At 42.7% G+C, this 24,030-nt stretch overlaps 1 long non-coding RNA gene across 3 annotated transcripts in view; it reads left to right on the forward strand.

Annotated features, from left to right (window-relative positions):
- The first annotated feature begins 458 nt into the window (after positions 1–458).
- LOC122682712 overlaps positions 459–24,030 on the forward strand; it is a 69,591-nt gene continuing 46,019 nt past the window's right edge. For all 3 annotated transcript variants that reach the window (XR_006337485.1, XR_006337487.1, XR_006337486.1), the window contains exon 1: positions 459–671. This is a non-coding gene — a long non-coding RNA (uncharacterized LOC122682712). The remainder of the gene's footprint in view (positions 672–24,030) is intronic.

The following is a 24,030-nucleotide window of genomic DNA, read 5'->3' on the forward strand; positions in this document are numbered from 1 at the left end:
AGACAACCCACATCCTTGGAGCTATTCTGTAGATACTGAAACCCCCACCAGATGGAAGAAGTTAACTACATGAGGATCAAACTGTAGGCATGAAGTAAGCTGCCTCAATCCTGAGAATTGGCCCCAAACAAATGGAAACAAACCGACCCCAGAACTGAAGACTAACTGTACTTAAAACAATCAAGACCACACTGATCAGACCACCGACGGCCAGTATCAAGATGACTGGCAGAGCTGACTGTGCTGTTTCTGCATGGGGCCCCCTCCCTTCACCTATAAAAGCTCCTCTCTACCCCTCAGCTGGTTGCTAGCTTCCAAAATAAAGCTTTCCTTTCCACCAACCTTGCCTCTATATTGGCTTTTAAGCGGCAAACTCCCGAACCCACTTTAGGTAAGTTTTTGGTGCCGGTGTGAGGCTGTGCTCTCGCGATATCTGGCTCCTGGGGGTTTTCCCCAAAGCGGAGCCGCCGCCATGATAACATGCCCGGAAGGCTTCGAGGAGCCACTGCTCCCAGACAGGTGGTTTGGGACACTCTTCCCAGCAGCTGCTGAAACCATTTTTGGGGGAGACCCTCTCTGCCTCTCCCCTGCTCAGCACTGGCGGCAGTGTACGCTTTTCCTTGGTGGAACGGAATCATGCATCTGGCCAAGCTGACAAGCCCCGTGACCCAGTAAGTTCGTCAAGACCCGGCTAACTTCTCTTTCGAGCACGAAGTGCTATTTGGGCATCTTTGCCAACTGGTTCTGACGTGAGTGTGATGTTAGGACCATTTATGAGCACTGTTATTTTGATGTTTTGTCATTGGTTCTGGCGTGTCTCTGATTTTAAGGACCATTTGTGAGCACCTGCTCTCTGGGCCCTTTTGCCAGTTGGTTCTGACCAGTCATTATGATCCATTTGTGTTGGGGAGTGTTTTGGGACTCAGTAGCAGTTGGGAGGATTTGTGGCAGTTCTGTCTTCTGGTGTGTTATATGTATTCCATTTGTGTGATTGGTACTCTTGCTGCCTTTTGTAAAATGGGAAATTCAGGCTCAATTCATTACGAAAAATTTTAGCTGTGAACCTATGACTCAGAAAAAGAAAGATGATTTTTTTAAACACTGTGTGGCCAACAGTATGCTTCAGACTCCAGAGAAAATTGGTTATAATGTATCACTGCTGGCTTTAAGTTTCCTGCTTGAAGCACATGTACCATCTTTGGGTGAAAATGGGGTATAAGCAATAAAATGTATAGCCTGTAAAATGTTTCCCTGTCAGCATAATCTCTATGCTTGTTACATCTGATTAGTTTTCCCCCAATGTGAAAGACTACATAAAACACATAAACAAAAGTGTAGGCCCAGCATTGAGGGACATGAATGGACTCAGAGAAGGCAGGAATCATCTCAGCTTTTACAAAAGAGTGTATATATATTTATTTATTTTTGGTTGCATTGGGTCTTTGTTCCACACACGGGCTTTCTCTGGTTTCAGCAAGTAGGGGCTACTCTTCACTGTAGCTTCTCGTGGGCACGGAAAGTTGCCCCACAGTGTGTGGGATCCTCCTGGTCCAGGAGTTGAACCTGTGTCCCCTGCATTGGCAGGCAGATTCTTAACCACTGGACTGCCGGGGAACTCCCAGCTCAGCTTTATAACATGAGTTGTAAAGAGTTTTGAGTAAACCAAGATAGTGCTAAGTTGTTGACCTTTCCATTGCCTTCTATAATTGCCAGTGGGCAACCCATTACTTCTTGTCATCTAGTGCAAGGTAATCCTAAGAGTCTCTCCAGCTCCCATCCAAACAGTCCACACGGGCAACAACCATCTGGTGACCAGGGTCCCTCACAAGTCTTGTTCACCCCCATTCCCAGCATGGACGGGGAGGATGGATACTAGGCCCTATGAAGGCATGAATAGACAATATGAGACACATTACCCCACATCTTCTGTCTTGCCTACGGTTGGCCCTTTTGACTTTTATATTTATCCAACAAGGCTCCAAGAAGCATCAGATGCTATTAAAGGCTACACAAGTCTACTACCCAGCAGGAACTTGGCCAAGGTGCCAGTTCTATTCTGCCTACAGAGTTGTTTGGGAGAAAAGCAATGGGATGTAATAATTTACATTTAGATTTTTCTTTTTATCGGTTTAGAATTTGGTGTCCCCTTCCATTTCTCCTCCCTCTCTTTTCCTCCCAGCTCCAATTAGAAAATTCCATTGTACAGAATTTCACTCCACGGGAACCTATTTCAAATTTAGGAAGCCACTGGTTTGTAAAGAACCCTCATTTCAAGAGAGTAGGACAGAGCGTGCCATGTAATCAAAGGCAATTAGAGACATTCACACAACCCTGAATATGCATCCTTTGCATACACAATTATGAAGGACTATTCAGACACCGTACCCACTGTGGCACTGGATGGTTTCCAGAGGCACTTAAGGCGTAAGAAGGGCTTATTTGGGGCTTGCAAACATGAGTTTTGTTTGTGTTTTTATGCATGTTTGGCAAATACAATGCAGGCTCTGCTTTCAGAACATTTGGCCCTAAATGAAAAGAAATGTGTCAGCAAATCCACCAAGAAGTACACCAAACCCAAAGCTTCTTCTGTTGGATCCAGAAAGAGGCTGAGGTAGTTGCTGTTTGCTTTCCAGCTAAAGGCAACATCTGGATGCAATTGCCAAGAGTTCTGGCTGCTTTGGCCACATCCAGCAGAGACGCAGAAAGCTCTACCAGAAGCTCAATGCATTCATTGTGAAGTTGCCCAGTGCTCTAGGCACACCCGGGGTCAGTCAGGAGGTGAAAAGGCCATGTGAGCAGCATGATCTCACCCTAGGTCTCTCAGTAGTCTCAGACCCTCGCTGTCTATGCCAGGACATTCACAGTACCACCCACATGTGTATTGGATTTCTTGGATGGGAGGAAGAAGAAGATGTTTCCACCATCTTTATTTAGTAAATAAGAAACAAGCCAAGACTTTACAGTCCATCTACTAGGCTGAAGTAGCACCCCGCTTGCTCTGTCACTAAGCAAGTTATATAACTCTGGCTTCGCTCTCTTTACTGGTGAAACAAAAATGATAATAGTACCATGAAGCTTAAGATGGAGATTAATCTGCCTCTTGGAGATTTAAGATGACAGATGTAAATGGCCATCCCAAGTAACCTCTGAAAGAATGTAGGCTGAAATAATTTTCTGACTTATTTTCTGACTTATTCTGAAATAATTTTCTGTCCTCTCTGACTTCTATGCAGAAAAGTCTCCTCCGTTACAAAACTGAGAACGTGATCTGTGATTCACCCTCACAGTTCACCACGTCTCCATGCCTTTAAATAACAGGTTCTTTGAAAGAGGAATGTGTGGCCCTGCCCTCACTCCGATTCACATTCACCAGCTGCTCCCTCCCCCACAATAAGTGATCACCAACTCTTTGCAAACCCATGGACTACAGCACATTAGCCTCATGAAAGGGAGATTCTCTTAAAAGTTCCATTTTACAGAGGAGAAAACTGAATCTTAAGATGGTTAAATTAGCTTCTCTAAGATTAAGAAGTTTTGTTAAGGGAGATTTAAAATAAGGGAGACTTGTTAAGGGAGTATGTAAAAGACTTAGACACAAGAATGTTTTTATAGCACTTTTTTTATATTTATTTGTGCTTATTAGAAGCTTTTTTTTTTTTTAATTTATTTGGCTGTACCGGGTCTCAGTTGAGGCATGTAGAATCTTTAGTTGCAGCATGCGAACTCTTAATTGCGGCATATGAGGTATTGTTCCCTGACCAGGGATCAAACCAAGTGCCCCTGCACTGGGAGCACAGTCTTGGCACTTAGCACTGGACCACCAGGGAAGTCCCATTGCAGCACTATTTTTAATAAGGGAGTTGTTTGCATAATAACATTGTGGTGGTGGTTTAGTTGCTAAGTCGTGTCCATCTCTTGCGACCCCATGAACTGTAGCCCACCAGGCTCCTCTGTCCATGAGATTTTCCAGGCAAGAATACTGGAGTGGGTTGCCATTTCCTTCTCCAGGGGATCTTCCCTACCCAGGAATCAAACCCAGGTCTCCTGCATTGCAGGCAGTTTCTTTCCCAACTGAGCTACAAGGGAAGCCCCAATAATGTTGTAGACAAATCTAAATGTCCAATAGTAAGGAATGAATTAAGTTACAAGATACCCATATGACACTAAAGATGATCCTGTGGGTGTGTGGTTTGGAAATGAAAACCTGTTTGTTGTGTATTATTCAGTGAAAAATCAGGGCATAAAATAAATTAAGGCACAATCCCATATTTTAGTAACTATAAATATGCATTTTTAAATTATGAAAGAATACACACACAGGTCTCACCAGTGATGTGCAGATGGTAAGGTTGTGGATGCTTCATTTATGTAAATCTTCTAATAAGAAGATACAGGTTTTTTTTTCATAAGATAAAAGTTATATTAGTTTTAATAAAGAAGAATGGAGGATTATCTGACCATCGAGGTCAGGTCTGTGGAGTGTGCTTAATTCCATGTATATCAACTGCAAAACCCCCAGGGCTAAAGGAATTAGGGTGATCCAGCATCTCCCAAAAGTGTGTTGCTTTAAAAAAATTTTTTAAAAAGGTCAAGTAAATCAGAAAATTTTGTCTACTCTCAAAGATTCACAATGCATAAATTCTGTTAACAAAGAAAAGAATGAAAAACCTATTTTACTTAGAGTAACCCAGCCTTTTCCATTCTTGAAAGAAAATGAAAATCGCTCAGTTGTGTCCAACTCTGTGCGACCCCATGGACTGTAGCCTGCTAGGCTCCTCTGTCCATGGGATTTCCCAGGCAAGAATACTGGAGTGGGTTGCCATTTCCTTCTCCAGGGCATCTTCCCAACCCAGGGATCAAACTCAGGTCTCCTTCATTGCAAGCAGACTCTTAACCATCTGAGCTACCAGTCTCACTTTATCACAAAGCTTCTTTACACATGATTCATTTATGGATAAGGAAATGCTCATACACCTTGCAGGTGCTGCTGTTATTTCTCCCTCTGCCCAGTGCTAATACTCTCCCTTTTTAAAAATTGTTTTTTTTAATGTATTTATTTATTTGGCTGTGCCAGGTCTTAGTTAAGACATGTGGGATCTAGTTGCCTGACCAGGGATCAAACCCAGGTGCCCTGCGTTGGGAGCTTGGGGTCTTAGCCACTGGACCATCAAGGAAGTCCCTATTCTCCCTTCTTTACAGGTGCTATGACCAAGAGAATACCCCCAGACAACCTCCTACTTTCAAATCACCACCTCAGAGTCACTCCCAGACAATGACACTTGAAAGGACTAAATAAAAAGAAGAAAAGACAGGTGTGGCAAGTTAAGAGAACTAAGAATCATGCTTGTTTTCTATTCTTATGTGCTGTAAAAAATCAAAATTTTAAAAATATTTTTTTAGCAAGATAGCAAACTTAAAATGCTATGAGAAGAAATGACATAGACTGATTACAGAAGTAGATTAGGACTGTTCTCCCAGTTTTCCTATCACTGAGGCTTCCGGTGACTTTACTGGGATTCAGTCTGTTTTCTGTATTTGTCTTACTGATGGCTTTCAGCACCTTTCGAAGACCCTTCCTGTATTTTGTTTTTTCCACGTTGTGAGACTCACCAATGCAAGGGAACTTGCTCTCCTGGCCTTCCTTGCAGATAGGACACAGAAGTAAAATGGCCCCACAGATTTCCCTTTAGAAAGCAAGACATGGGAGGATGGAGCACAGAGTCCCTTTCCCTGGAAAGAAGGGGGAGTTTGAGAGAGAAGTATCGGTATTGCAGAAACTGTAACATCAGCCAGTGGATTTCACAGCAGTTTCTCAGGTCACTGTCCTTTTTTATTTTTTTTTAAGGCTAATGTCAGTTATTATTTTTCTAATTTCATTGACGTATGGGTGATTTACAATGTCATGTGAACTTCTGCCATACAGCAAAGTGACTCAATTAAACATATATATTCTTTTTCATATTCTTTTCCATGCTGGTTTATCACAAGGTATTGAATATAGTTCCCAGTGCTATCCAGTAGGACCTTCTTGTTTATCTCTCCCGTATATATACTACTCTGCATCTGGTAATTCTAAGCTCTCAGTCCTCCCCTCCCCATCCCCCTCCCTCTTTGGCAACCACAAGTCTCATCTCTTTGCCTTTGAGTGTGTTTCTGTTTCACAGATATGTTCATTTGTGTCATATTTTAGATTCCACATATAAGTGGTATCATATGGTGTCTTTCTCTTTCTAACTTACTTCACTTAGTATGATAATCTGTCGTTGCATCCAAGTTGCTGCAAATGGCATTTCTCGTTCTTTTTTATGGTTGAGTAGTTTTCCATTATATGTATGTACCACATCTTTATCCATTCATCTGTCGATGGACGTTTAGCTTGTTTCCTTATCTTGGCTTTTGTAAATAGTGCTGCTATGAACATAGGGGTGCATGTGTCTTTTCAAATTATAGTTTTATGTGGATCTATGCCCAGGAGAGGGATTGCTGGATCATTTGGCAATTCTAGTTTTAGTTTTTTGAGGACCCTTCTTACTGTTTTCCATAATGGCTGCACCAGTTTACATTCCTACCAACAGCCAGGTCACTGTCCTTGATGAGAAGTGTGGGATGAATGTTTGTTTAGTCATGGGACTGTACCTGTGAGGAACCCTGGTGAATATAATTTTGATTTTCCTCCTAACTTCAGAGCCTCCACGCCTGATTCTCTGAGTACTCGTTAACTACCTTTTCTATTTAAACTACTAGAATGGGTAAACAACGCGTGGTTCCAGAACCAGATGTTCAGATATAATTTAAGACTTTAAAATAAAAATCTCAACTGTTCTACGTTTGACCGAAAACCATTATGCTCCCCATGCTCATAGGTTGAATGAAGGATTCGAGAGTAGGCAGTTATTTTTTTTTCCTGGTATTCCCAATGTTAATTAGATGGTTGCTTACTTTGTTTCATCCAGTTGGTGTTCAACTTTATATTCAGCTGGGCGAAGTTTATTTTAACTAGCAAGTCTAGATTGTCTAAATGGCTAATTTCATGCTATACTGAAACTAATAAGTGGCCTTAAGCACTTGCCTTTCTTGGATTCTGTAACGTATCATCTCCTACTTTTCCTCTGACATCATTGGTTCCTTTTCTGCTTCTTCGTGGGCTTCCCTGGTGGCTCAGTGGTAAAGGATCTGCCTGCCAATGCAGGAGACTCAGGTTCAATTCCGGGGTCAGAAAGATCCTCTGGAGAAGGAAATGGAAACCCACTTCAGTATTCTTGCCTGGAAAATCCCATGGACAGATGAGCCTGGTGGGCTATACTCCATGGGGTCGCGAAAGAGTTGGACACAACTAAACGACTAAACAGCAGTAGCAACTGCTTCGTTATGACTCTGCCCCTACCCCAAATCTGTGTATTCCTACCCAGGAACCCTGGCATTCCTCAGGACTGGGTCTTTTCTTCTCTCTTTTTATCCTCATTTGATGAACTCTAGAATCCCAGCAACGGCAGAGCCTGGTGGGCTGCTGTCTGTGGGGTCACACAGAGTCAGACATGACTGAAGTGACTTAGCAGCAGCAGCAGCAGAGTCCTATCATTTTAAATAAGACCCATACATAGGGGCTTCTCTGGTGGCTCAGCAGTAAAGAATTCGCCTATAATGCAGGAGTTGCAGGAGATGCGGGTTTGATCCCTAGGTTGGGAAGATCCCCTGGAGGAAGGCATAGCAACCCACTGCAGTATTCTCGCCTGGAGAATCCATGGACAGAAGAGCCTTGTGGGCTACAGTCCAAAGGGTTCCATAGGGTTGGACATAACTGAAGCAACTTAGCACACATATAAAGGTGACAACTATCTTTACATCTCCAGTGAATTTTAAACTTAATATACCATCAGAGGATTATCTAGAAGATAGCTCACACTTCACATATCCACAGTGGAATATCCAAATGAGATGTCATCCACCTGGTTGCTCATACCAAACACCAGGCACCTTTCATTCTCCTTTCCCCCCTACTTCCTACATGATGCAGGGAAACAGCAAACATTGAATGACACTGCTATAAGATACAAAGGAAATTTTCATAACAAATCTAATTTATGCTCTCACTAAAATACAAGAATATATCAACTCTATTTGTCAGATGTAAAATAAACTAGAAAGTAACAGACTAAAGTACGGACTCAAGATAGCAACTCACTGGAAAAAATGAAGTCATTGGGAAATTGTGGCAAGGAATTAAAAACAGAAATCAGAATTGAATTTTGGTTGATGCAAACACACACACACACAAACAGAATCAAAACTAAAGTTATGTAACAAAAGCAAGAGTATTCAATAGTGATAATAGTCCAGATATGTAATCCCAAATTAGAGTATCAAAGATGGAGTGAGGGGGGAAATATAATCAATCTTAATCCCAAGAATGACATAAAAAGGACCTTTTAGTCCCTGAATTTAAAAATTGGAAAAAGAGATGAATATTTCTAAAAAGCTGAACAAAAAGAGCTAAACTGAAGGCTTGACATACACTTAACAAGTGACTGAGAAAATAAAAGGAAAGAAAATATGTAGAGGAGTAAACAGAACAGAAGTCATGGAATGGCGAAATATTTTTGTTAGAAAACAGATGATCTGAGGTAGATTCCCTGTCGAAAGGGGAGAATTCTTATACACGGTCAGAAAGTAAACTCAACTATATCCTGTGTATACGTACTCCTAACCCAAAATGGTACCGAGAGCTTAAACTGAGGAAAAAAATATTTAATAAAGAAAAAAAGCCATGACGGTAATACAAATATCAAATTAAACAGAATTAAAGGCATGAAAATACTCCTTTCATAAGCATACAATCTGTAATGAAATTTTCTTTAATTGTGAAGCCTTATTCGTTTATAGCCTCAAGATTTACAAAACAAAACTTCTCTTGCTGGTGGTATGGCAATAAGGGTGCTGTTTTGGCAACCCACATAAGTCCCACCTTCCTCAGGACCTTACCTCCTTATCTAATTGCATCCTGCAACCCCAAGAAGACGACCCTGGCGGAAGAGAGGAGCACTGATAATCTGTTAGCCCCCAAAAAGGAAATCCCTCCGACACTCTAGTAGCAGTAGATAATGAATACTAGAAATTGCCACAAACTGCATTTGTTTTTTTTAAAGTGGGGGGAGGGCCTTCCCTGGTGGTTCAGTGGCTAAGACTTGCCTTCCAATCCAGGGGAGCGATCCCTGGTGGGTTCGATCTCTGGTCAGGGAGTTAAGATCTCAGTGCCTCAAGCCCAAAAGACCAGAATGTAGACAACAGAAGCAATATTGTAACAAGTTCAATAATTCAATAAAGGCTTTAAAACGAAAAAGATGATGAAAACAAGACAAAGACAGTGGAGGGAATTCTCTGGTGGGCCAGTGGCTACGACTCTGTATTTTCACAGGTTCAATCTCTGATCAGGGAATTAAGATTCTGCAAGCTGTGCTGTGTGGCAAAAAAAAAAAAAAAAAAAGACTGGAGATTAAAAAATAAAAAAGATTCCATTTCCCCTGCCAAGGGACCCAGAATAAACTGAGCTAGGAATTATTCACTTCTGCCGCCAAAGGGAATTCAGGCAGAAACTGCACGGATTTTGAGCAGGACCAAGGGCATCAAGTCCCAACCCTGATGGATGGTAAAGACCAAATCAGAGACCCCCTTATTCCAAAAGCAAAATGAAAAAAGGTGAGCAGTTTTAAAAATTTGCATAAGTGAATGCCTACCAAAAACAAAAACAAAATCCCATGATATCCCCTGAAAAGGAAAAAGAAAGAAAAGAGTGTGTATCCATGTATGTATGTGTTTATTTATCCTGAAAAAAAAAATAAATAAATAAATTAGGTCCCAACCTCATTCTGCCAACTCTAAAGCATATCATCTTGGTATTCTCTCGATTCTGTGGATGGAGCTAAGTTAAAAAGACAGCCCTGGGAACTGAAACTCAGCCATCCAGCTGATGAGCAAAAGGCAGCAAGTCAAATGATTTCAACACCATAATGTGATACCTCTGATTTTCCCCTAGAGTGGGAGCTTCTTGAGAACAGAACCTAGGAATGGAAATGGGAGATGAAAGAGACAACAAAGGAATTCATAAAGAGAGACTGTGAAGGGAATTAGGATCATCATGTGCTATAAAATAAGTAGCTATCATCAGTCCAAGTCTCCATACTGAGGAGGAAAAAAATGCTTCATGGAAAGGCAGGATAATGTCTCTCTTCATCCTTATGACACTTAGGTACACACACATTATCCATATTTTACAAGGGAGCAAGACAGATGAATTTAAGTACCCAGTACAGCCCAAGTTCACTCCATGGACAAGAGTCATTGAAACCAACCCACTGTTTAACTCCATTGCCTGTGTCTCCATTCAGTTCAGTTCACTCACTCAGTCGTGTCCAACTCTTTGCGACCCCATGAACCGCAGCACGCCAGGCCTCCCTGTCCATCACCAACTCCTGGACTCCACCCAAACTCCTGTCCATTGAGTCGGTGATGCCATTCAACCTTCTTGTCCTCTGTCGCCCCCTTCTCCTCCTGCCCTCAATCCCTCCCAGCATCAGGGTCTTTTTCAGTGAGTCAGCTCTTTGCATCAGGTGGCCAAAGGATTGGAGTTACAGCTTCAACATCAGTCCTTCCAATGAACACCCAGGACTGCTCTCCTTTAGGATGGACTGGTTGGATCTCCTTGCAGTCCACAGGACTCTGAAGAGTCTTCTCCAACATCACAGTTCAAAAGCATCAGTTCTTCAGTGCTTAGTTTTCTTCATAGTCCAACTCTCACATCCATACATGACCACTGGAAAAACCATAGCCTTGACTAGACGGACCTTTGTTGGCAAAGTCACCTGCATATCTGAGGTTATTGATATTTCTCCCTGCAATCTTGATTCCAGCTTTTGCTTCATCCAGTCCAGCATTTCTCATGATGTACTCTGCATATAAGTTAAATAAGCAGGGTGACAATATACAGCCTTGACGTACTCCTTTTCCTATTTGGAACCAGTCTGTTGTTCCATGTTCAGTTCTAACTGTTGCTTCCTGACCTGCATACAGGTTTCTCAAGAGGCAGGTCAGGTGGTCTGGTATTCCCATCTCTTTAAGAATTTTCCACAGTTTATTGTGATCCACACAGTCAAAGGCTTTGGCGTAGTCAATAAAGCAGAAATAGATGTTTTTCTGGAACTCTCTTTTTTGATGATCCAGCAGATACTGGCAATTTGATTTCTGGTTCCTCTGCCTTTTCTAAAACCAGCTTGAACATCAGCCACAACACATTTTCTGTCTCTGACGTTTATGCTAGACATGTGTTTTGTTGATATATTCTTACTTTAGGTGTGCAGGACCATGGTTATGCTATAGTAAACAGATTTTCTCAAAAGCTATATACATTCCTGTATCTTAGTTCAATTCCCTTCATTCTAGAAGCAGACTGCATATGTGTGTCTTTGGGAGCTAGAAGGAGCCTTCTTGGTTGAGACTTTTTGGTGGAGTCTGTATAAACCTACAGAAAGAAAACATAAGACTCACATCCCTCAAAAAGAATATCTAGATAATTTAAGTGACTGTATTAAAACTTTTCACACTCTACTTCCCTTGGTGCCTAGGAACAGCTGCAGAAATCCTCCATAGAAAGTCTTCACCAAAAATCTTTACTATGTTCTCTTTCAACTCACCATGATTCTTCCAAGACATTTGAAAAGGTTTTGGGAGAGTCACAGAGAGCAAAGCCCATTCCACCCCATAAATCACTCTGTTGTTTAGTGATGCACCATCAAGATGGGTCCCATTTATCTCCCCAAAGCAAACCTGGCAAGGATATGCTCAGAAAATATTGGTCATGTTATCTTTCCTAAAGGTTAAGAGAAGGCTTTGCTTATCTATAATGATTTATGGAACTGACAAGCGGGTACACAGATGTTGCCAGGAAATGCAAAAGAATGGACAGAACGGCTTAGAACAAAATTAGTGTCAGGACACGAAACTGATAGCTCCATTCCATAATGGGACAAAAGAACTGGGATTCATAAATCACATGTGTCAAGAATAAGTGGAAGGAGAAGCAGATGAGGCCAGTGCCCCTTGGTGTTCCTATTTCCATCATAATTTGCTGGCCCGCCCTGCCCTGCCTCTGTCAGAGATAAGGGCTTCTGTTGCTTTCTCGCTATCTCCAGATTAGGTCTGCACACCAATAAATAAGACCCACTGGCTTCTGGTGGTGTGTCCTTTTCCTATCTGACTTGCCTGGTGACTGTTAAATGATTTTCTGTGATTTGATGATTTAAGCAGTGAACGAGAGTCTTGGGCAAGAACGCATGTCAACCCCATCCACTGAACAATCCTGAATTCCAGCTCCAACTGCCAGTACCTACCTGAGTGACTTTGGCCAAGTTTTCTGCTTTCACTTCATTCATTTGCAATATTATTATTTTTTTAATGCATTACCCATCTGAGTTAACAATCCAGTCAAACCAAAATAATGAAGTGATCCCGGGGCCCCATATCCCACAGCTATTTCATTGCCAAGCATGTACGGGGCTTGGGGGCAGAAGGTAAATGTTTATAAAACTGACTTGGAAGACATGTCTCAATGTGTCTCAGTGAAGAAATGCAACAGAAGTCCACAGGACTTGTCAGTCTTTTTAATTCTGAAATCACATTATTGAACTTACAAAAAAGAATAGTGAACCACCTGCTGTTTTGACATTTTAGCACCAACTGAACCTTTTTGGAATAAAAATACTTTTTAGCTTCATAGTTTTTGCGAAACATTCCCTCCTTGTATTTTATTGTGGCCCTAACTATAATTCAATGACAAACAAACTTCAGTACAATCCCCTTCCTGCCCCCAGCAGTTTCTTGTGCTATTTCAAGCTCTAACTGCACCATGGGTAGCAGTTGGCATAAGCACCTTGCCAGAAAAACCCTCATTTTCATTCCCTAGAGAAGACAGCTAAGCTCCAGGTGTTCTACTCAGCGGATGATGGGCATGCTGGGATTCGTGTGCACTTGTTTTTATCCATTTTGAAGCCTGAGCTTAGAACAAATACCATCCTAAGACTGTAGGATTAAAATATGTAAGGTGTTAGTAGACCAGGTTCTTTTTCCCTGCTCCCTCTTCCCAACTCTTCCCCATTCATCGCCCACACCCCAACAACGAGGAGGCACTTGGTGCCCCACTCTTCACCCCTGAACTTCACTTGGGTCCCTACCCCCAGCTCCACCCCTGCTCTGACCTGCCCTGGCTCCTGATTTGCTGGCTTCATCTCTCATATCCAGATTTGTGCTCACCTCCGAGGCATTTGCAATCCAAAATTGGATTGACAGTGCTAGTCACAGGCAGTAAGGTATATCTAAGTGATTTCTGTTTTGTCTTAATTAGAATTATAGACTGACAGTAGAAACCAATCCTATAGAAGAGTATGTTGACAGAAATGGAAGAAGAGAGTTTAAAGCAATTTCCACAAGCTCAGGATACTCATCTCCAACTTTTCACATGGCCCAACCAGGTGCGACAGGTTTGCAGCTCACACCACATGCAACTCATCATGAAGGTCACCACCAGACTAGTCAACATGCCATTCAAAGACAAAATCGCCAGTCAGCCCTGGGACACATCAGTGATGCCAAACTGCTATCAAAATTCTAAATGTATTTTTTAAAAAAAGAAAACTTCAAACAAACATGAAAACTAAACTGTGTGCTAACCATTTTCATACTTATGTCCTCATGGACCAGGCTCACATAGTTGTCCAACTGGCATGGCCTCAGACCACACTTTGAACAGCACTGGCCTGCAAAAGCTTTGCCCTGAAAGCTTTGCCCACTGGTACTCCACCCTGCAAAAATTCAACTCGGCAGAGCCTTTTTTAACATCAGAGATTCACTCCCAGGCCTGTGAAACTTTAGCACATTGAGGGCAATGCATTTAACTGCCTGCTGCCTCCAAAACCACGCAGATGGCAAAAGAGCTGACAGATGTCCGTGTCTTCAGTTTAAAAATTATGCTATTTCCATACAACATTAGTTCTACATTCGTTTATAAGGAGTATGTTTTTGTTTGAAATTCTTATAAATAATAATCATCATTTTCCATTCATAATGATGGCAGAAAACAGTTTCAGTCAGATACATCCAATTAGCATGAACACATTGTGCTTGCACCAACAAAGAAAAGACAGAAAAACCGCAGGGACAAGCTCCCATGCCCTAGAGGAGGAACAGGGTGAATTCCAAAGACTTGTCTCAGTTCACATCCAAACTACTGAAGCCAGACCAGAAGCTGGAAAGCTCCAGCATTGTGACGATGATCCATGTGACCCAGCTGATCCACGGGTGTGCGGAGTCAGTCCACACAGGGAACACAGCCTCTCACCCTGTAAGGCATCAGAGAAACAAAAAGTGGAGGCTTTCTCTCAGCCTGAGAATCACTTGCAAGCACTGACTCCTGTGAAAAAGGAAATATTTTATCCTGAATGGTGCCTCACCTGTCTCCATCAAGTTCAACTCCTGCTTTGGGGCTCTGCACATCTCTCTCTCTTCCCCATCTCTCTGTGTGTCTATGTCCATGGCTCTTAACCCCAGCGTCCAAGAAAAATAGTTCTGGAACAAGCTCACCCCCAGCTGTTGATCATACATAAGATCTACTCTTCCTATAACAGGGGTACATTCCAAATAGTCAGCTGACACTCTGTCCTCCAAAGCAAGGTGGAGGGGAACACAGCTTGCTGGGAATAAGAGGTGGGGGCACAGCAAGAAGTCAAACAGGACTCCAAGGATGAACACGAGAATATGCCCCCCACCCCCGCCCCCGGTATGTTGAGGAGTGCAATCAGAGCCGTAACTGTTTTGCTCAAACTGAAGCAACTTTCTGAGGGCAAACCAGGCACCACTGGGGTGACAGGAGCTTCTGAGGCAGCGTGAGACATTGTTATGTGGTCATGGGATCATACAGGAGAGGCCGCTCTTACTAATGGCAGATTAATTTCTATGACCCCTCCTAATGTGTCCCCCAAATTCAAAGGAGGGGCTTCAAACACAAAAAGCCAAGACCCCTGTTCCCTACGCCTGTCTTCCCACCTCCCAGAACAGTGTTTCTAAGGCTGGAGACCAGAGGGGAGGGGAGTTCATGGAGAGGGTTTTAGATGTAGATTCTCCGCTCTCACCCACATCCACAAGGTTAGTGTCTCTGGGAGTGACTACCCCGGCAAAATGGATGTTCTGGATGGAGTATGGAGGAGGTCTCAGACCCAGTGAGGCTGGCCACTCCCACTGACCTGCATCCCGAAGCCCAAAGCCTGGCTCTGTAGGGTTCTCTGCTGAGGCCCCAGCAGTGAAGAAAATGAGCCCTTCCATCCGCAGGCTCAGCTACCTGGAACCCGGGTCGCCTCTGTCCAAAGTAGCGTGATCCCTGCACAAAGCCTCACCCTCCTCTTAGGGATTATGGGGGCCACCTCACTGCTGCTACATATCTCAGGAGGTGACCATTCCTCTGGCTCTTTCCAGACTGGTGTGAGCCTGATCTCCTGATCAGCCCTCCAGGGTTCATATTGAATCAGAACTCTCCCTGCCCCAGTAATGATCCCCTATTTATTGAGGACCTACAGTGTGCTAGGGTGACTTCCCTCATGGCTCAAACGGTAAAGCATCCGCCTACAATGCGGGAGACCTGGATTTGATCCCTGGGTGGGGAAAATCCCCTGGAGAAGGAAACAGCAACCCACTCCAGTACTCTTGCCTGGAAAATCCCATGGATGGAGGAACCTGGTAGGCTGCAGTCCATGGGGTCGCAAAGACTCAGACACAACTGAGTGACTTCACTTTCACTTTGCAATGTGCTAGGTGCCACACAGGGTGCTTTAAATACCTTATATAATGTCATCCTCGTAGTGTCACTCTAATGTGGAAATTATCCCATTTTACAGCTATGAAAACAGAGACCCTTGAGAAGTTATCCTGCAGTCAGTGGAGAGTAAAACTGGTCATTCAACGTTGACCGTGTCTGAGATCCTGGACTCCACCAGGTCTTATCATTCCTCTCCTCTTGCCTTTGATCTGTTTCCTGAATCCCCAATTATTCGAGGCCCTGACCCAAACAGACAGAATACCCAGAGCCTCTGTCTGCTGGACCCTCTCACCTGGAAGGGCACCTAGGATGGCCACATGAGCCTGGATCAAGCTAGATTCTGTTTCCTTGTGGAGCCTGTTTAGCCTGATCACAGTAGCAGAGAGTCCGGTTAGACAGCAGTGCTAGACCCCCTACCACAGACCCTGTCATTTTCCCCTCTTTATTGCCCCTGAAGTTTCAGGAATCCTGGTGGTTTTTCGATTGCTAAATCATGTCCAATTCTTTGTGACTCCATGAACTGCAGCACGCTAAACTTCCCTGTCCTTCACTGCTGCTGCTGCTAAGTCACTTCAGTCGTGTCCGACTCTGTGCGACCCCATGGACAGCAGCCCACCAGGCTCCCCCGTCCCTGGGATTCTCCAGGCAAGAACACTGGAGTGGGTTGCCATTTCCTTCTCCAGTGCATGGCAGTGAAAAGTGAAAGTGAAGTCACTCAGTCATGTCTGACTCTTTGTGAACCCATGGACCACAGCCTACCAGGCTCCTCCATCCCTGGGAGTTTCCAGGCAAGAGTACTGGAGTGGGGTGCCATTGCCTTCTCTGTGTCCACTATCTCCTGGTATTTGCTCACACTCATGTCCATTCAGTCAGTGATGCCATTCAGCCGTTTCATTCTCTGCTGTCCCCTTCTCTTCCTGCCTTCAATCTTTCCCAGCATCAAGGTGTTTTCCTGAGTTGGCTCTTCGTATCAGGTGGCCAAAGTATTGGAGCTTCAGCTTCAGCACCAGTCCTTCCAATGAATATTCAGGATCGATTTCCTTTAGGATTGACTGGTTTGATCTCCTTGTGGTCCAAGGAACTCTTAAGAGTCTTCTCTAGCACCACAATTTGAAAGCATCAGTTCTTTCGCACTCAGCCTTCATTATGGTCCAACTCTCACATCTGTACATGACTACCACCAAAAACCATAGCTTTGAGTATATGGACCTTTGTCAGGAAAGTGATGTCTCTGCTTTTCAATATACTCTCTAGGTTGGTCATAACTTTCCTTCCAGGGAGCAAGCGTCTTTTAATTTCATGGCTGCAGTCACTACCCACAGTGATTTTGGAGCCCAAGAAAATAAAATCTGTCACTGTTTCCATTGTTTCCCCATCTATTTACCATGAAGTGATGGGGCAGGATGCCACGATCTTCTCTTTTGAATGTTGAGTTTTAAGCCAGCTTTTTCACTCTCCTCTTTGACCCTTCCTTCTCAAGAGGTTCTTTAGTTCCTCTTCACTTACTGCCATTAGAGTGGTATCATCTGCATATCTGAGGTTGTTGATATTTCTCCCAGCAATCTTGATTCCAGCTTGTTATTCATCCAGCCTGGCATTTTGCAGATGTACTCTGCATAGAATTTAAATAAGCAAGATAACAATATACAGCCTTGACGTACTCCTTTCCCAATTTGGAACCAGTCTGTTGTTCCATGTCCAGTTCTAACTGTTATTTCTTGACCTAAGGCAGGTAAGGTGGTCCGATATTCCCATCTCTTAAAGAATATTCCACAGTTTGTTGTGATCCATACAGTCAAAGGCTTTAGTATAGTCAATGAAGCAGAAATAGATGTTTTTCTGGAATTCTTTTGCTTTTACTATGATCCAACAGATGTTGGCAATTTGATCTCTGGTTTGTCTGCCTTTTCTACATCCAGCTTGTACATTTGGAAGTTCTTGGTTTATGTACTGTTGAAATCTATCTTGAAGAATTTGGAACATGACCTTGCTAGCATGTGAAATGAGCGTGATTGTGTGGTAGTTTGAATATTCTTTGGCATTGCCCTTCTTTGGGATTGGAATGAGAACTGACCTTTTCCAGTCCTGTGGCCACTGCTGAGTTTTCTAAATTTGCTGGCATGTTGAATGCAGCACTTTAACAGCATCATCTTTTAGGATTTGAAATAGCTCAGTTGGAATTCCATCACCTCCACTAACTTTGTTTTCTACCAGGAAGCCTGGTAAAAAAAATAAATTGTATATCTCTGGGATCTTGAAACCTCAGCTTACTTTTCTGCATAATAACAGGGCAGTGATTCTCAAAGTGCAGCCCATGGGCCATCTGTATCAGAAGCACTTCAGATGCTCTAAAAAATGGAGATTCCCAAACTAGACTGCCTGGGGGATATTTTCCTATAGGTGCACTATATGTGCTTCCTGAATTCCATTAGTATCCTAATTATAAAAAGTGCCACCGTTGTCTTCATTTCTGAAATGGGTATGTGCTTGCTTTTCTGACATAATTCATAACAGTATTCATATTGTCTTCAGTTTAGTAATGTTAAATGAAGGAAGAGAGAAGGAAGTCAACCCCACAGAGCTGCTCCAAGGGATCCAGACCACAGTTCATCCCCCCAGCAGCTCCATAATGGTGGTTTATTATCACCTGCAGTATTATTTACAGACACACAAACTAAAAGGTTAAGTGACTTGTCCAAGGTCATGCCACCAGACCAAAGTCAGTGCAGATACAATGCCAATCTATCTGACCTCAGGCCCCGAAGTAGTCCCTCTACACCAGTCTAGCATCCTCCTAGTTATCACCCACAGGGTGATCTGCACATCACTGGCTGGATTCATTTTAACACTTAGTTACTTAGTTGGTTGTTTTGCCATAATATTGAAGGTACTGAGTGCATTCATAACGGCTCCTATCAGCTTCCCCTCCCCTGCTCCATGGACCTCAGGCCAAGTTACAGGCAGGGGAGCTTTGCCTACATTAAAGGGAAAACATTCAAAGCACTGTCAAAAAACAAAACAAGAAAAGAAAAATTATTTTATACCTTTTACCACAAGTAGTCAATCATTACTTGACAAATAAATGAATGAATTCTGTGTAGCCTTTTAAACCTAAAATAAAATCACGTATTTCAAACTCTCATGCAAGAAATCTGAAAAAAAAAAAAAAAAAAACAACTAAACTCTGAAATTTGACCCTTTGTGTCATCACAAATCAGGGAGTTAGCAAGCTGTGGAATGTGAGTCAAATCCGGCCCACAGCCTGTTTTTGTACAGCCAGCAAGCTAGGAATCATTTTGAGATTTTTAAAGAGTTGTTCAGGGGGGAAGACTATGTGACAGAGACCAGAGACCATATATGGCCTCCAGAGCCTCAAATATTTACTATCTAGCTCCTCATAGGAAAAAATTGCTGAGCCCCACTCCAAATCATATAAATCATTATGCTAAGACCATGCATTCCCAAAGAAGGTGACACCACAATAAAACTGATTTTTAGGGGAGTGAAAAAACATTTACTCATTTACGTGTAGACAAAGATATACAAATAGCACATAAACAGAGACACGGCATATCTTTGGTATGAAATTTCATGGGATAGAGACCATTAGGAAGAGATGTCTCAACAGGCTCCTTAAGGGATCATAATGAAGAGGAGTTTGGGAAACACTGAGCTAAACAATAGCTACGAGTGGGGAGGATGTGGCCTCGTATGTGACATGCATGGTGTTGTCAGCCTTCATCTTCATGGCCCAGCAGAGAGGCGTTCCTCCAAGATCAGACACCTCCAAGAGCACACGTACCTATTCAGAGGGACAAGATCAGTACCCCAACCCTGCGGGGACAGCCCATGTGTCTCACATACCAGCCATTTCCAAATATTAGTAAGCATAAAGCAAAGACATTCATTTTTTGAACTGATGAGCTCACATGCATCCTCCTCTCCATCCCCCATCCCCCCATTTATAGAGTTGGAAACATCTCACACCAAAGGCAAGCATTCACAGATGTCCCAGGAGAGTCACAACAAGTCCCAGGAGATCTAATGCCAAACCAGAGAAGTAACTGGAAGCCAGGGAAGTCAAGCCTCTGTGTCTCTTTGTAGGAGACATTCACAAAAATTGTTTTTATTTTCTTTCACCTCCCTCCAGTCTGCAACCCTCCCAGAAAGCTGCTTTTGCAATGGCCTTGGGAGAGCTCTATGCTGACAAATTCAGTGCATTGTTTTCCTCTTCTCATGTTAATTACTCAATCTTTTGTAGTCCTTTGAGATAGCCTCTCATTCTTCATTAACTCCTCTCTTCTTTCAGCAGCTCCATATTTTGTTGATTTTCCTCTTACCTTCCTGGACAAGTCTTCCATATGTCCTTTGGCAGTTTTCTCTTCTTCCATTTGAATTTCGAATATCAAAATTCCCCAGGGCCATCCTGGACCCCTTCTCTTCTTTCTTGTGTTTTCTCCCTGGATTACATAATCTGTCTTCAGACTTGTGTCATCTATATGCTGACAAGTGCCAAATTGTCATCTCTTCACCTCTGACCTGAATTCTAGGTTCACATCCAGCTTCATTCTCGACATACCCACCTGTGTATGTGGAGGTTAGCTGTGTTACATTTCTATAGCACCAAGCCATAAACATTTGTTTTGGATTTGTTTGTTTTTTGCTGTAGTATATTTCTAATTAATATAGCCAGTAAGTGGTAAAACAGGAAATGAATCTAAGTTTGTCTGATTCCATGACCCATGTTGCCCTTTATATGTCCTGATGTTCCTGGACAGGTCTGAGTAGAATGCTTGATATTATAATATGGCTTCTTCCATCAAGGAGTCACTCCTTGACATCTCCACTTTGATATCTAAAATATACCTCCTAAATAGGAAGGAAGTCCAAAAAAGAGGGGATATATGTAAGCACAGGCTTCCCTGGTAGGTCAGTTGGTAAAGAATCTGCCTGAAATGCAGAAGATCTTTCCTGGTTTGGGAACATGGCAACCCACTCCAGTACTCTTGTCTGGAGAATTCTACAGACAGAGGAGCCTGGCGGGCTACAGTCCACGAGGTCGCAAAGAGTCAGACAGGACTGAGCGACTAAGCACAGCATATGTAAGCGTGCAGCTGTTTCACTTTGCTGTATTAGAGACAAAGACAACATTGTAAAGCAGCTACACCCCAATAAAAATTAATTTAAAAACAAAAGACCTCAAATTTCAGAAAGCTCTTTATTTTCCTCTCTCCTTCCAACCAGTGTTGTTTAACCCAGGTATTCAATCAGGAAAACAGGGTCACTCTAGGTCTTTCCAGTGGAGATGTTTAAATACCAGGAGTTGACAACACAGGTGATGAAGACTGGAGATGGTGAAGCAACCCATAGATTAGTTACCATCACCTGATGAAAGGCTGGAAGGAAGAAGAGGTGGAAATATCATCAGAGTCTGGAAGTCAGTGCTGTCCAGGGAAAGATGGGACCCTAAAGGCTGACAGAATCTAGAGCCACGAAAGAGACAAAACCTCTACTGAAAGTACCTGAGGCAGAAGGAGATACTGGCTGCTCCCTTCTTCTTGCTAATCAGTCTTCTGCCATTGCCTCCATGGGCCAAACAAAATCCATCTGACAGTGAAGCCTGAGCAGTAAGGATTCTGATATGGAGCATAGCATGGGTAGGAGGGGGAAAGGATGTGAGGACAAATAGGAAGTGACCAGTCTCTCCTTTCTCAGTGAATGGTGCAATTTCCACTGAGTTTCTAAAGTCACAGTATAGACGCAAACTACCCAATAAATAGTTCAAGGTAATGATCATAAAGATGCTCAGTGTACTTGGAAAAAGAATGGATGAACACAGTGAGAATTTGCACAATGGATTTTAAAATAGAGCTGAAGAAGACAATAGCTGAAATTTAAAAAAAAAAAAAAAACACCAAAATGCATCAGTAAGAGATCAACATATCACGTTGTCAATTTTTTTTTTCTTCCCAACCCAGAAATCAAACCAGGGTCTCTGCATTGCAGGCAGATTCTTTACCAACTGAGCTATCAGGGAAGCCATTTTTTTTTTTTTTTTGCTTAAATAGAATTTATTTCCTGTAATTGTCAGCTGTCATCAAGGAACCATAATGGATTAAGTTGTTAGCCAATAACACTTGTTATACTTGGAGGATAGTCTTAAGGTATAGTAAATCAGACCCTCACAGTTGGTTATACAAAGAAAACAAATGAAGATGTTTTTGAATTAGCATGGTTTCGAAAACTGGGGAGAGCAAAGATAATTCTCCATATGTCCACATTTACCTGCATCTTTTTTAGAGCTCCTGATGTATCTAAGTATCTAATTTGTTTTCTTTTTCACTGAAGTATAATTGCTTTATAATGTTATGCTAGTTTTTGCTGTAAAGCAGAATGAATCAGCTATATGTGTGTGTGTGTGTGTATATATATCCCCTCCCTCCTTTGCTTCCCCCCCCGCCCCCCACCCCACCACTCTAGATCACCCAGAGCCCCGAGCTGAGCTCCCTGTGCTACATAGCAGCTTCCCGCTAGCTATCTGTTTTATACGTGGCGGTGTACATATGTCAGTGCTCACCTCTCAGTTTATCCCAGTCTCTCCTTCCCCACACTGCTGTGTCCACATGTCCATTCTCTATGTCTGTGTCTCTATTCCTGCCCTGCATTAAACAGGTTCATCTGTACCATCTTTCTAGATCCCATATACATGCATTAATATACGATACATGTTTTTCTCTGTGACTTCCTTCTGCATGACAGACTCTAGGTTCATCCACATCTCTACAAATGACCCAATTTCATTCCTTTTTATGGTTGACTAATGGCCCTTTGTATATCTGTACCACATCTTTACCCATTCATCTCTCGACGGCTATTTAGGTCACTTCTGTGTCTTGGCTATTGTAAATAAGACTTCCTATTTGACTCAGACAGTAAAGAATTCACCTGTAATGCGAGAAACCGAGACTTGATCCCTGGGTTGGAAAGATCCTCTGAAGAAAAGAATGGCTGCCCACTCTAGTATTCTTGCCTGGAGAATTCCATGGACAGAGGAGCCTGGCAGACTGCAGTCCATGGGGTCTCAAAGAGTAGGACACAGCTGAGCATCTAAGACTTTCACTTTTTTCACTTTTTCGTGCCCTGGCTACTGTAAATAGTACTGCAGTGAATACTGGAGTACGTATGTCTTTTTGAATAATGATTTTCTCAGGTTATATGCCCAGTAGTGAGATTGCTGGGTCATATGGTAATTCTGTTTTTAGTTTTCTAAGGAACCTTCATACTATTCTCCAGAGTGGCTGTATCAATTTACATTCCCACCAACAGGGCAAGAGGGTTCCTTTTTCTCCACACTGGCTCTAGCACTTATTTTTGGTAGATTTTTTGGGGGGAGGGGGCTATTTAATTTATTTATTTTAATTGGAGGCTAATTACTTTACCATGAGCTTCCCTTGTGGCTCAGCTGATAAAGAATCCACCTGCAACATCGAAGACCAGGGTTTGGTCCCTGGGTTGGGAAGATCCCCTGGAGACAGGAAAGGCTACCCACTCCAGTATTCTGGCCTGGAGAATTCCATGGACTGTATAGTCCATGGGGCTGCAAAGAGTCAGACACGACTGAGTGACTTTCACTACTTTACAAGATTGTGGTGATTTTTGCCATACATTGACGTGAACCACCCATGGGTGTACCAGTGTCCCCCCCCATCCTGAGCACCCCCCACCTCCCTCCCCACCCCATCCCTCTTGATTATCCCAGAGCACCAGCTTTGAGTGCCCTGCTTCATGCATCAGATTTGCACTGATGGCCATTCTGACCCGTATGAGGTGATACTTCTTTGAAATTTTGATTTACATTTCCCTAATAATCAGTGTTATTGAGCATCTTTTCATGTGTTTGTTGACCGCTTGTATGTTTTCTTTGGAGAAATGTCTATTTAGGTCTTCCACCCATTTTTTTATTGGATTGTTTGTTTCTCTGGTATTGAGCTGCAGGAACTGTTTGTATTGGGGGATTAATTCTTTGTCAGTTGCTTCATTTGCAAATATTTTCTCCCATTCTGAAGGTTGTCTTTTGTCTTTTTTGTGGTTTCCTTTGCTATGCAAAGCTTTTAAGCTTAATTAGATCTCATTTGTTTATTTTTGTTTTTATTTTCATTACTCTAGGAGGTGGGTTG

Source organism: Cervus elaphus, chromosome 24 (assembly GCF_910594005.1).
Source record: "Cervus elaphus chromosome 24, mCerEla1.1, whole genome shotgun sequence".
In the NCBI taxonomy this organism is placed as follows: Eukaryota; Metazoa; Chordata; class Mammalia; order Artiodactyla; family Cervidae; genus Cervus; species Cervus elaphus.